This window comes from Microcaecilia unicolor, chromosome 6 (assembly GCF_901765095.1).
Source record: "Microcaecilia unicolor chromosome 6, aMicUni1.1, whole genome shotgun sequence".
Taxonomy (NCBI): domain Eukaryota; kingdom Metazoa; phylum Chordata; class Amphibia; order Gymnophiona; family Siphonopidae; genus Microcaecilia; species Microcaecilia unicolor.
Genome location: NC_044036.1, coordinates 48,317,978 through 48,332,866, shown reverse-complemented (window position 1 = coordinate 48,332,866; position 14,889 = coordinate 48,317,978). Strand labels below are relative to the sequence as shown.

The 14,889-nt window shown below is 44.4% G+C and overlaps 1 long non-coding RNA gene across 1 annotated transcript; it reads right to left on the bottom strand.

Moving 5' to 3' along the window:
• Nucleotides 1-4,113: 4,113 nt before the first annotated feature.
• LOC115471823 lies at nt 4,114-14,215 on the bottom strand. Its single transcript, XR_003942428.1, has 4 exons — nt 14,204-14,215; nt 11,370-11,379; nt 4,510-4,586; nt 4,114-4,128 (listed from the first exon to the last, which is right to left on the bottom strand). It is a non-coding gene; the product is annotated as an uncharacterized LOC115471823 (long non-coding RNA).
• Nucleotides 14,216-14,889: the final 674 nt, after the last annotated feature.

The following is a 14,889-nucleotide window of genomic DNA, read 5'->3' as shown; positions in this document are numbered from 1 at the left end:
CTGAGCAATTCTCAGTGGAGGAGGGTAGTTAGTGGGGTCCCGCAGGGGTCTGTGCTGGGTCCGTTGCTTTTTAATGTATTTATAAATGACCTAGAGATGGGAATAACTAGTGAGGTAATTAAATTCGCCGATGACACAAAATTATTCAGGGTCGTCAAGTCGCAGGAGGAATGTGAACGATTACAGGAGGACCTTGCGAGACTGGGAGAATGGGCGTGCAAGTGGCAGATGAAGTTCAATGTTGACAAGTGCAAAGTGATGCATGTGGGTAAGAGGAACCCGAATTATAGCTACGTCTTGCAAGGTTCCGCGTTAGGAGTTACGGATCAAGAAAGGGATCTGGGTGTCGTCGTCGATGATACGCTGAAACCTTCTGCTCAGTGTGCTGCGCGGCTAGGAAAGCGAATAGAATGTTGGGTGTTATTAAGAAGGGTATGGAGTCCAGGTGTGCGGATGTTATAATGCCGTTGTATCGCTCCATGGTGCGACCGCACCTGGAGTATTGTGTTCAGTACTGGTCTCCGTATCTCAAAAAAGATATAGTAAATTGGAAAAGGTACAGCGAAGGGCGACGAAAATGATAGTGGGGATGGGACGACTTTCCTATGAAGAGAGGCTGAGAAGGCTAGGGCTTTTCAGCTTGGAGAAGAGACGGCTGAGGGGAGATATGATAGAAGTGTATAAAATAATGAGTGGAATGGATCGGGTGGATGTGAAGCGACTGTTCACGCTATCCAAAAATACTAGGACTAGAGGGCATGAGTTGAAGCTACAGTGTGGTAAATTTAAAACGAATCGGAGAAAATTTTTCTTCACCCAACGTGTAATTAGACTCTGGAATTCATTGCCGGAGAACGTGGTACGGGCGGTTAGCTTGACGGAGTTTAAAAAGGGGTTAGATAGATTCCTAAAGGACAAGTCCATAGACCGCTATTAAATGGACTGGAAAAATTCCATAGGGAGCAAGCTCTTTTATTGGACCTGGAAGGAGTAATTTGTATTGTGTCTGGCACCCCTAATCATTTTGAACTGTTGACACTTATGCTGCACCAAAATATCTGGGAGAGGAAAATGGGTTTTTTGTAATGCTAAAGAATTAGATGCTAAGATTATTGACTTTAAATCAGGCAAAGATATTGTTTAAAAATACCATTTTGGAAGCCAGATCAGATGTATTACATGTATTAGTAAAGTATGGAAAGAAGAACAAATGACAGCCGCATGGTTAAGGGGAGAACGTGAAAGGGGCTATTAAAGTCAAAACAATTCCTTTAAAAAATGGAAAAAGGATCTGATTGAAGAAAACAAGAAGCAACATAACCACTGGCAAGTTAGACGCAAAACATTGACAAAGAAGGCTAAAAGAGAATACAAAGAGAAACTTGCCACAGATGGAAAACTCAAAGTAATAACTTTTGGGAGTATATCAGAAGCAGAAAGCCTATGAGGGAATCTATGGGACCATTGGATCATCAAGGAGTAAAGGAGCACTCAGGGAGGCAAAGACCATAGCAGAGACTGTATGAATTCTTTCCTTCAGTCTTTACCGAAGAAGATTAAAGATATCTCCCTGTGATGATGCAGAAGAACTGAAAGATCTCTCTGTGAAATTCGAAGATGTACTGAGCCAAATCAACAAATGAAAGAGTAGTAAATCACTTGAACCGGATGGTATACACCTAGAGTACTGAAGAACTCAAACATGAAATTTCTGATCTTCTGTTAGTGATCTGCAACTTGTCGTTAAAATCATTCATAGTACCTGAAGATTGGAAGGTGGCCAATGTAACACCAATTTTTTTTAAAAAAGGTTTCAGGAGTGATGTGGAAAATTACAAACTGGTAAGCCTGACATCAGTTTCAGGCAAAATAGTGGAAACTATTATAAAGAATAAATTACTGAACATATAGACAAATCAAAATGGATTCAGTCAAGGGAAGTCTTGCCTCACCAATCTGCTTATTTCTTTGAAAGCATGAATTAACATTTGTATAAATGTAAGCCGGTTGATGTAGTGTTTTTAGATTTTCAGAAAGCTTATGACAAAATCTACTACTACTACTACTTAACATTCTAGAGCGCTACTAGGGTTTACGCAGCGCGGTACAATTTAACAAAGAGAGACAGTCCCTGCTCAAAGAGCTTACAATCTAATAGACAAGTGAACGGTTGGTCCGATAGGGGCAGTGAAATTGGGGCAGTCTGGATTCACTGAACGGTAAGGGTTAGGTGCCGAACGCAGCAGTGAAGAGGTGGGCTTTAAGCAAGACTTGAAGACGGGCAGGGAGGGGGCTTGGCATAAGGGGTTCAGGAAGGTTGTTCCAAGCATAGGGTGAGGCAAGGCAGAATGAGTGAGCCTGGAGTTGGCGGTGGTAGAGAAGGGTACTGAGAGGAGAGATTTATCCTGTGAACGGAGGTTATGGGCAGGAACATAAGGGGAGATGAGGGTAGAAAGATAGTGAGGGGCAGCAGACTGAGTGCATTTGTAGGTAAGAAGGAGAAGCTTGAATTGAATGCGGTATCTGATCGGAAGCCAGTGAAGTGACCTGAGGAGAGGGGTGATATGAGTATATCGGTTCTGGCGGAATATGAGATGTGCAGCAGAGTTCTGACAGACTGAAGGGGGATAGATGGCTAAGTGGGAGGCCGGTGAGGAGTAAGTTGCAGTAGTCCAGGCGAGATGATCCCTCATGAAATCCCTCATGAAAGACTCCTGAGAAAAACTCATGAGATAGGAGGCAATATTATGCTGTGGATCAGGAGCTGGCTAATAGGTAGAAAACAAAGAGTAGGTTAAATGGTCATTTCTCTCAGTGGAGGAGGGTGAATAGTGGAGTGCCCCGGGGATCAGTACTGGGACTGGTGCTATTTAACATATTTATAAATGATCTAGAAATAAGAACAATGAGTGAGGTGATTAAATTTGCAGATGACAGAAAACTATTCAAAGTTGTTAAAATGCATGCAGACTGTGAAAAAATTATAGGAAGACCTTAGGAAATTAGACGACTGGGTATCCAAATAAAATAAAATCAATTCTTGTATACTGCTAATATCCCCATTCCAGAGTTCAGTGCAGTTTACAATCTTTGGCAAAAGAAATTTAATGTGAACAAATGCAAAGTAATGCATATTGGGAAAAATAATCCAAATCATAGTTATTTGATGCTAGGTTCCACCCTAGGAGTCAGCACCCAAGAAAAAGATCTAGGTGTCATTGTGGACAATTCGCTGAAATTTTCTACCTAGTGTGTATTGGCAGCCAAAAAAACCAAACAGAATTAGGAAAGGGATATAAAATAAAACAAAGAATATTACAATGCCTCTGTTGCTACATGATATAGCCTCACCTTGAGTGCTGTCTGTAATTCTGGTTGCCGTATCTCAAGAAAGATATAGTGGAATTAGAAAATGTTCAAAGAAGGGCAACCAAAATGATTAAGAGGATGGCATGCCTCTCATATGAAGAAAGGCTTAAGAGCTTAGGATTCTTCAGCTTGGAAAAGAGATAGCTGAGAGGGGATATGATAGAGGTCTACAAAATCCTGAGTGGTATAAAATGGATAAATGTGAGTCAGCTAGGAGAAAAGATGGCTGAGAGGAGATATGATAGAGGTCTATAAAATACTGAATGGAGTGGAATGGGTAGACATGAATCACTTGTTTACTCTTTCCAAAAATACTAGGACTAGGGCGGCACCTAATGAAGCTACTAAGTAGTAAATTTAAATCATCCAGAGAAAAATTTCTTCACTCAACGTGTAATTAAACCTTGGATTTCATTGCCAGAGAATGTGGTAAAGACATTTGGCTTACTAGGGGTATGGTTACTAAGGCGCGTTAGCATTTTCAACGCACCTTTAAGTTATGGCGTGTTAAACGCTAAAGCGTCCATAGATTCCTATGGATGCATTAGCATTTAATGTGGCTTAATCATTAACGTGCATTAAAAATGCTAACGCATCTATAGTGCACCTTAGTAAACAGGCCTAGGGTTTGGATAACTTCCTAAAAGAAAAGTCCATGAGCCATTAGTAAGATAGACTTGAGAACCCCACTGCTTATTTCTAGGATAAGCAGTATAAAATCTGTTTTACTGTTCTTGGATCTTACCAGGTGCTTGTGACCTAGATTGGCCACTGCTGGAAACAGGATACTGGGCTTGATGGACCTTCAGTCTGTCCCAGTATGGCAAAGCTTATTTTCTTATGTTCTTATTGTTTATTTTTTTCAACAGTACAAAGACACACATGAAGTTACATGGTAATACTTTTAAAACGATAGGAGGACATATTTTTTCACTCAATGAATAGTTAAGCTTTGCAATTTATTACCAGAGGATGTGGCAACAGCGGTTAGCGCATCTGGTTTTTAAAAAGGTTTGGACAAGTGCCTAGAGGAAAATTTCATAGTCTGTTATTGAGTTAGAAATGGGGAAACCACTGCTATCCCTGAGATTGGTAGCATGGAATGGTGCTACTATTTGGGATTCTGCCAAGTACTTCTACCTGGATTGGCCACTGTTAGAAGCAGGATACTGGGCTAGATGGACCATCAGTCTGCCCCATTATGACTATTCTTATATCTTATGTGCTTGATGGTACCAAGAATTTAACAGGTTATAGCTGATTTTCAGTGCTGTATCCAGATAGCTATGTAGGCATAGTTAAAACTACTTTACATGCATAGGCGTAGACTGGGGGGGGCGAGGGGGGGCAATGCCCCCCCAAACGACGACGAGGCACCGCCGCGCCATTAGTTTAAAAAAAAAACACATGCAGGCACGCGCTCCTCTCCATCCGCTTGGCTTCCCTGCCCTCTCTGTCTGCGTCCCGCCTTCCTCTGACGTCAGAGGAAGGCGGACGCAGACAGAGAGGGCAGGGAAGCCAAGCGGACGGGAGGAGCGTGTCCGTCTACCCCTCTCTCTTCCCCTCCCTCCGCGCAGGCAGCAGTCTTTTTTAGCGTTCCTGGCAGCGGTAGCGATGTACACGCTGCCATCGGCTCTGCCCCAAAGCCTTCTCTTCAAGTTCCTGTTCCCGCATAGGTGAGAACGGAAGAGAAGGCTTCCGGGGCAGACCGAAGGCAGCGTGTACATCGCTACTGCTGCCAGGAACGCTGAAAAAGCTGAAGACTGTTGCCTGCGCCGGAGGGAGGGAGGAAGGAAGAGAGGGGTAAACGGAGTCACGATCTTGGACCTCGCGGGGGGGGGGCAGTAGAAGGAAGATGGATGGAACTGGGAGGGGTGGGGAGCAGAGGGAAGATGATGGTACTGGGAGGGATGGGGAGCAGAGGGAAGGAGCAAGAGATGGATGGGACTGGGAGGGGTGGGGAGCAGAGGGAAGGAGCTAGAGATGGATGGGACTGGGAGGGGTGGGGAGCAGAGGGAAGGAGCAAGAGATGGATGGGACTGGGAGGGTGGGGAGCAGAGGGAAGCCTACTGGAAAGAAGACGCATAAACAGAAGACACTGGGACCAAAGCGAATAGAAAAGCTAAATGATCAGACAACAAAGGTAGATAAAAGTATTTTATTCATAATTTATAAATTGAAATGTGTCAGCTTTTTGAAATGTGCATCTGTGATATTTTGCCTGTAAATTTCAATTCCCTCCATATTAGCATATTCATTTGCATATGTATATATGCAAATGATATGCTAATATGCTCCGCCCATTCTTTGCCCCCCCCCCCAAATGAAACAGTCAAACTACGCCTATGTTTACATGCAATCCAATATGCCTAATTAGGTATACAGAATCCAGCATTCGGTCTGTCCCAACTCTGTCCCCAGACCACTCCGGCACTAACTGGATAGTGCCATGGAAGTTAGTGCTAATATTCAGCTGCATTGTAAGCTTAAGTGATGCTAAATATTAGCAGTTAGGCTAGTCTGTGGAATTTAACTGGGCAAGATCCTCACCTGCATGGCAGTGGCATAGCTACGTGGGCCCCCCAAATTTCCTCTGGGCCCCTGGTTTTGCTTGTGGGGGTCCTGCATGCTCAATTTCACTAAAAGGAGCGTGCAAGACATAGCACATAGCAGGGCAAGCAACACAGCGGCATCGGAGACCGGCACTGGAGAAGGCTTCAGCTAGTGGGGGTGGGGACCAAAATGTGCCCCTCCACCCTGGGCTCTGGCCTCCTCCCACCACGAGGTCTTAGCTACACCCCTGCAGCATGGTTAATTGTTTTGAATATCAGACTCTACATTGAACTTTTCAAACTTTCTTCACTCACGTTAACCATTTTGATATTAATGAACTGTTTTGCATACATTTCCATGTGACACAGCTCATTGATATTTGTGCATGTTAGACCCAAACCTTTTTGTGATATCAAGAGCTTGCTTTAATGTATCTTTGTTAATAAAGCCCATAATGAGATTTGCAGAGCTAATAATAATGTTTAAAAAACAGGGAATTTTACATTACTATGAATAACAACTAGAATATTGGCTATACCAAGAGAAAGGACTGCCTTTCCATAGCACTTATGGGCCCCCTTTTACAAAGTAGAAGTAAGCCCAACGCAGGCTTATAGTTCACTAAAAAGGAACTACCGCTGGGTTACCGCAGCAGCCCAGTGGAGTTCCCACCCCCAGTGCACCGTCATATCCAGTGCTACAAAAATATATTTATTTTTATAGCTCCAGTGTGTACCTGATGGTACTTGGGCAGTGCCGCACAATGCCGGTTATTGCCTTAATAGCACAGGAGCCCTTAACGCAACCTCAATGGGTGGCAGTAGGAGCTCCCCCCCCCCCCTGAAATGGCCGCGTGGCAAGTGCTTCACTTGCCACACCGCCATTTCTTTAAAAAAAGAAAAGCCTACCTTTTACCCCTGAAATCTCAACCAGCATCCAGATCAAGGTTTCAGCCTGCCTATCTGATATCGCTGCCTGGATGTCTCAACGTCATCTAAAACTTAACATGGCCAAAACCGAGCTTCTCATCTTTCCCCCTAAACCTACCTCTCCTCTCCCCCCTTTCTCTATTTCCGTGGATGACACTCTCATTCTCCCTGTCTCATCAGCTTGTAACCTTGGGGTCATCTTTGACTCCTCTCTCTCCTTCTCGGCTCATATTCAACAGATTGCCAAAACCTGTTTTCTCTTTCTCTATAACATTAGCAAAATCCATCCCTTCATCTCTGAGCACTCAGCCAGAACCCTTATCCACACTCTTATCACCTCTCGTTTTGATTATTGTAACCTGCTTCTCACCGGCCTCCCACTTAGCCATCTCTCTCCTCTTCAATCAGTCCAAACTCTGCTGTGCGACTCATCTTCCGCCAAAGTCGCTATGCTCACATTAGCCCCCTCCTTAAGTCACTTCACTGGCTCCCTATCCGTTTCCGTATTCAGTTCAAGCTTCTCTTATTGACCTATAAGTGTATTCACTCTGCCGCTCCCCAGTACCTCTCCACTCTCGTCTCTCCCTACGCCCCCCTCGGGTACTCCGTTCTGTAGATAAATCTCTCTTATCCATCCCCTTCTCCTCTACTGCTAATTCTAGACTCCATTCCTTTGTCTTGCTGCACCTCGTGCCTGGAATAGACTTCCTGAGCCCGTGCGTGTAGCCCCGTCCTTAGCCGTTTTCAAGTCCAAACTCAAAGCCCACCTCTTTACCACTACTTTTGACTCCGAATTCACTTGCCCTGTCCTTTTTATCCTCACCTCTTTATTCCCTTACCCTTAATCGTTCTGTCTGTTTACTTGTCTTATCTAGATTGTAAGCTCTTTGAGCAGGGACTCTCTTTTTGCGTATGGTGTACAGCGCTGCGTATGCCTTGTAGCGCTATAGAAATGATAAATAGTAGTAGTAGTACCCGCTGTGGTAAAATGGGACCTGCTCTGGTGTCAGAGTGTGTTTTGACATGCGTCGACGCCAGCGCAGGTCCCCTCTTGCTGCAGCTTGGTAAAAGGGGTCATATATTTTGTAGTCACAACTTACTATTGAAATGCTTTACACTTCATACTAATTTGTGATTCTCAAGTAAACAGTATCATTTCTCTACTTTATTTACAAGGCATCAAATTTTAATGGGAAGGTTTCTTTAATTTCCATCTGTTCTTTTTGGTATTTTGTTTTGTTTTTTAACAAATACACTAATTAATGCCATTTGGCCATTTTAATATGCTAATGAAATGAATACAATTGTTAATTCGAAACTGAAGCACAGCTTCCCCTTCAGAAAAGTGCAATAAAGAAGGTGCTGTGTAGGTGCGGTAATTCCCCCCCCCCCCACCAAACATCTGCATGGCCTTTAATATGTATGATTTTGTGAAATGCTGACAAGTTTCATTTGCAACCATGCAGAGTTTGCAACAATATGAAAACAATTGGACTCTGATGCATAATAACAGCACAGAAGTTGGAGCAGTAGATCCTCAGAATAACATTTTGCCTGTTTCTTGGTCCTATTGATTTCTCATTTGTTTTTTCCATTTGGACAGTTTTCCTATTCTGCCCTTGTAGTTCATTCACTTGTGAAATAAAAGGTATGTACAGTTTATGGTCACTGCCATAACTTTACATTTTGCCCTTTCCTAACTCCTAAGCGGTTTACAGTTTCTTACAGGTATTGGCACTGTTATTTATTTATTTATTTATTTGATGCATTTGTATCCCACATTTTCCCACCTTTTTGCAGGCTCAATGTGGCTTACATTATGTCGTAATGGCGATCGCCATTTCCGTAAAAAGAAATACAAAGTAGTATTACATTTAAAGTTCATAAATGTTAAAATAAATGATAAAGTAAGTTAGATAACAGTGCATTTCAGGCGTGAGAGATAAGGGGGTAAGTCATTAACATTCATTAGTGACAAACTGATTGAAGCAACAGGTATAGAGAGTTCGATTTTGTCTGGTTCTGGTAGAGTTTTGATGCCAGGTCATTTATGAAGGATCATTATGGTATGTCTTTTTGTAATTTCCGGAAGGCTACCACTATCCCTTGTGGGCTCACAATCTAAGTGGTAATTGTTCCTGGGGCAATGGAGGGCTAAGGGCCATGTTGACTAAGCCACACTGTAGGGAAGCTAACTTTTTAGCGTGCTCTAAAAATTAGCATGATAATGATGGAGACACCCATTATATTCCTATTGGTGTCTCTAGGATTAGCGCACGCTAATTTTTAGCATGCGCTAAAAACGTTTGCACACCTACTGTGCAGCTTAGTAAACAGGGCCCATAGGGGTCCTTTTACTAAGCCACGTAAGCATCTACATGCGCCCAACATATGCCAAATGGAGTTACCAACTGGCTATCACATGGCTCTTACAGTAATTTCATTTTTGGCACGCATCCAATACCCACGTCCAAAAAATATTTTTTATTTTTGGACACGCATATGAGACGCACACCAAGTGGCATTTGACGCGCATAGGTCATTACCACCAGTTTCCGTGTGGGTCTTTACTGCTAGGTCAATGGCTGGTGGTAAGGTCTCAGACCCAAAATGGACATGCAAGCAATTTTGATTTGGCCACACGTCCATTTTCAGCAAAAATCTTTAAAAGACCTTTTTTTTTACAGGCGTGCTGAAAAATTAATCGAAGCACGCCCAACCAACCCGCGCCTACACTACCGCAAGCCATTTTTCAGTGTGCCTTTGTGAAAGGACCCCTAAGTGACTTGCCCAAGGTCACATGGAGCTGCAGAGGGAATTGAACCCGGTTCCCCAGGATCTCAACCCACTGCCGACTGCTAGGCAGCAGCGGCATCAACCCGGTTCTGAACCCACCGCACTAACCCACATGGGTTATAAGACCTAAAAATCATGATAAATGTCTCCTCATGCATGTCACATCTACAGGCATGCAAAAGCTCATTAATATTTAAATGGATTAACATGGTCAAGAAACTTTGAAAAGCTTGTTGTACCTGAAGAAGTGTAGTCAACACTCCTCAAGATCACTGGCAGATTAATGCACTTGTTCATATTCTTCTGTCTACCCTCAGTCAACAAGTGGCAAGAAATCTTAAACATTCTCCCCATGAATCCAGCATCCTTTCCACCAGCATAAACTCCACCTAATAGCAAATGCTGCATTCTGATATTCTTTATGTGATATTCATACTTTATACGAAAAAATCTTTAAAAGACCTTTTTTTTTTACAGGCGTGCTGAAAAATTAATCGAAGCACGCCCAAAACCCGCGCCTACACTACCGCAAGCCATTTTTCAGTGTGCCTTTGTGAAAGGACCCCTAAGTGACTTGCCCAAGGTCACATGGAGCTGCAGAGGGAATTGAACCCGGTTCCCCAGGATCTCAACCCACTGCCGACTGCTAGGCAGCAGCGGCATCAAACCCGGTTCTGAAACCCACCGCACTAACCCACATGGGGGTTATAAGATCTAAAAATCGTGGCAAATGTCTCTTCATGCATGGGGTTACAAGGACTAGGACAGCAGCACCTCAGTTTAGATAAATATGAGAGTCAAGTCACCCAAAGTATCTTTGACCCTATAAGGACAAATAATAGAAAACATCCTGAACGGCAATTGTTTGCAAACATAGATAGCAGGCAAAAACAATTTTTAAAAGAAATATATTAATTATAACCAGAAAAAAAAAGATTTGGAGTGCACAGGAGAAGTAACTGTCAATGTGCCATATTAATGCTGTATTCAGCTAAATGCATACAGTGCATGCGTCTTATTCATCTCAGACTTGAATATACTCCTGTTCCAGATTGGCATAAGTTTGCGTCAGCAGGAAGAGGGTATGAAAGTGACATAGCCATGAGGGGTTCTTGTGGGCCTGGATTCCCCCATAACCCCCCCCCCCCCTCACTGGCTCCCTATCCGCTTTCACATCCTGTTCAAACTTCTTCTACTAACCTATAAATGTACTCACTCTGCTGCTCCCCAGTATCGCTCCACACTCGTCCTTCCCTACACCCCTTCCCGTGCACTCCGCTCCATGGATAAATACTGCAGCCTTCACTCAATGGCTGGCAGGGATGCTGAATCCCTACCAGCCAAAGAGATCCACTGCCCAAGTTGCCCCCTCTCCCTCGTGCTGCTTCAAGAGTGAGGAAGTCAGCAGTATGCCTCCAGGCACTGATGCTGGCACCCCCCAAAATGTGCTCAGTTTATGGGCGAACTGAGTATGCTCAATCCATGCACAACTGAGCATGCTCACGTCTTGCACAAACTGAGCATGCTTGGATAGTGCCAGTGTCAGTGGCTGGAGGCAGTACAAGGGGGGGGGGGGGGGGGGGGATGGCTCAGGCAGGTGATCTGTTCAGCTGATGGGGCTTCGGCATCCCTGCCAGAAAAGGCAGGATGTTTAATGTGGTGGGGGCAGGGGGAAAGTTCAGCCCCTCCAGTCCACCACTGCCCCCCTCACCTAAAATAGACTGTTGGCTATCTCCTGGAGTCTGACATACAGCACAGAATAAAGTGGCCAAGGTACTCCACAGGAAAGTCTTTTTGTTGCTGGAGCAAAAGTTATCCCTTATCACACCCAATCACTTGCCTCTTCTTAAGTGTCAGTAAATAATAGCGCACTCCTCTAAAATGCAAATCAACATTATTTCATGCTATGTAACCCACTGCTTATAAAGGTGAAGGGGATGGAATCTGCTATATCACCTTTCTGTGATTACAATCAAGTGGTCTACATTTTTTACATACAGCCTGTACTTTTAAAATAGAATACAATTAATGACTCACAGAATGTTATAAGAGAATTCAGCAAAACTCTGTACAGGGTAGATTCTGAATGCTGCATGCAAACGTAAGGAGTTGTTCTGGTTTTACAGATGCAGGCTGCTAATTAGGAAAGCACCTGGGAATCAACAGTATGTCAAAGGTACAACATAAGCATGCACCTGATTCACAGAGTCAGCCTCACCGATATGAAGGTGTCATTATTGTTTTTCCCAGCCACAGCCAAAATGCAAAACCAGAATGCGGTACTCCAAGTCTGATGAGTTAGAGGAACTGTTTATGACCCTTTGGTAACTTTGTTTAACTCTATGTCTGCAAATGTCTCCTTCACACTAACTTATAATGAAATCTTGGATTTAATTGTGCAATCTCATGGTTGTTTTTCCCTATCCTACTTCCAATTGATACTGGCGATCTGCTAATAATTAAGGGGTCCTTTTACTAAGGTGCGCTGAAAAATGGCCTGCGGTAGTGTAGATGCGTGTTTTGGGCACGCACATAATTATTTTTTAGTGCACCTACAAAAAATTCTTTTATTTTTTTTTGCCAAAATTGGACGTGCGGTAAAATGAAAATTGCTGTGCATCCATTTTGGGTCTGAGACCTTACCGCAAGCCATTGACCTAGTGGTAAGGTCTCACGCGGCAGCCAGGCGGTAATGGTCTACATGCATCAAATTCCACTTGACGCGCGTAGCTGCCGTGCGTCAGAAAATAAAAAATATTTTTCAGATGCGCGTAGCGGACGTGCGCCAAAATTGAAATTACCGCAAGGGCCACGCGGGTAACTGGGTGGTAACTCCGATTTGGCAAGAGTTGGGAGATCGTAGCCACCTAGGCGGCTTAGTAAAAGGGCCCCTAAGAGAGCTCTTTGACTTGGTAGATTATTTCAGTTGTTAATAAAATTCAGTATTTGTTTATATTTTTGGTTTCTAAACCTGAAATGCTGATTCGGTGTAACGGGCTATGAAGTTTGACCTGTTTTAAGATGCAGCATTATCATTTGCGGCAGCAGTATGCAAGTCCATCCGGTATCCTTAGGGCATAGCTTTAGAGCTTGCTACTCAGCACTTGCTTTCAAACATTTACAAAATCCCTCCAGAAACAGATGTCTGCTGTGGCTCCTAAATTCTTTTAACCCAGCTAGTGAAATAGAGCCGTATAATCCGCAGAAAGCAGTTTGATTGGATCATGAGGATGCTGCTGAGTGGACAGGATTTGGAGTCCAAACAGATGGGATTTCTGAAATGAAATGCAGCCATTTCAGAGCTATCAGAGGTTTCATTTTATTTACTAGATACATCATTCTGTTACGGTATATCCCATATGTAGAAAATGGAAACAAAAGAGAGATCGCTGATCTGTATGTTTAGGAGTTGGAATGCAAGTTAGGAATTTCAAGACACAGAATCCAATGTGGCAAAGGGGACAATGAAAACTTCAAGAAGGAAATTCTGTCTATGTGGGTCGACAAAGATAAATAGTAAAACCCTGCCGAAACTAGCCCTGACTCAGGAGTGTCCCAAGTCGCAATCTTGCCCTGTGTGACATGCCCATGCTCCCTGGTACCACAGCCACCACAGCAAAGACAATAGGGGGTCCTTTTACAAAGGCGTGCTGAAAAATGGCTTGCGGTAGTGGAGGCGCGGGTTCTGGGTGCGTGCAGAATCATTTTTCAGCGCACCTGTAAAAAAGGCCTTTTTTCCCCAAAAAAATGGACGTGCAGCAAAATCAAAATTGCCACGCATCCATTTTGGGTCTCAGACCTTACCGCCAGCCATAGACCTAACAGTAAAGAATTTGGGCAGTAATGACCTATGCGCGTCAGATGTCACTTGGCGCACGTCTGTTACACGCACCAGAAAATAAAAAATATTTTTCAGACAGGCGTAGCAGACGCACGCAAAATTTGAAATTACCACAAAGGCCATGCGGTAACCGGGTAGTAACTCCAATTTGGTGCACGTTGGGTGCGCGCAGGAGCCTACGCGGCTTAATAATAGGTGCCCTAGATTTCTGCACTTTCATCTTCCTTGGAACCTGCATGGCTGCACCTCTCACACATCTCTTGGGATGGCCCTGCCATTATTCAGGGATTCTTTTACTAAGCTCTGTTAGGTACATACATAGTAATGAACAGCGCCAGCCAAATAGATGGCCGGTCATCTATTTCGCCGGCGCCGCAAAGAGCAGTCCCGAACCGTATTATCGAAAAAGATGGCCGGCCATCTTTCGTTTCGATAATATGGTTCGGGCCAGCCAAATGTCAGAGATGGCCGGGTTTGAGATGGCCGGCATTGGTTTTCGCCGATAATGGAAACTAATGGCGGCGATATCAAACCCGGCCAAATCCAAGGCATTTGGTCATAGGAGAAGCCAGCATTTGTAATGCACTGGTCCCCCTGACATGCCGGGCACCCTAGGGGGCACTGCAGTGGACTTCAAAAATAGCTCCAAGGTGCATAGCTCCCATACCTTGGGTGATGAGCCACCAAATCACCCCTAAAACCCACTCCCCACAACTGTACACCACTACCATAGCCCTTAGGGATGAAGGGGGGCACCTACCTGTGGGTACAGTGGGTTTTGGGGGGGGGGGGGTTGGAGGGCATAACATTTACCACCACAAGTGTAACAGGTAAGTGGGGGTATGGGCCTGGGTCCACATGCCTGAAGTGCACTGCACCCACTAAATATTGCTCCAGGGACCTGCATACTGCTGTCAGGGAGCTGGGTATGACATTTGAGGCTGGCATAGAGGGTGCCAAAAAAATATTTTTCTTTTTTTTGGGGGGGTGGGAGGGGTTTGGTGACTACTGGGGGAGTAAGGAGAGGTCATCCCTGATTCCCCTCCGGTGGTCATTTGATCAGTTGGGGCACCTTTTTGAAGCTTGGTCGTGAAAAAAAGGGACCAAGTGAAGCCGGCGAAATGCGCGTCAAGGCCAGCTTTCTTTTTCCATTATTGGTTGAACTCGGCCATCTCGTACCACGCCCCCGTCCCGCCTCATCCCGCCTTCGCTACCCTATGGACACATCCCCTTGAAGTTTGGCCGGCTCCGCGACGGAAAGCAGTTGGCGCAGGCCAAAATCGGCTTTCTATTATACCGTTTTGGCTGGGTTCAGGAGATCGCTGGCCATCTCCCGACTTGTGTCAGAAGATGGCCGACGATCTCCTTCGACAATAAGCTGGATAGTAACATAGTAGGTGA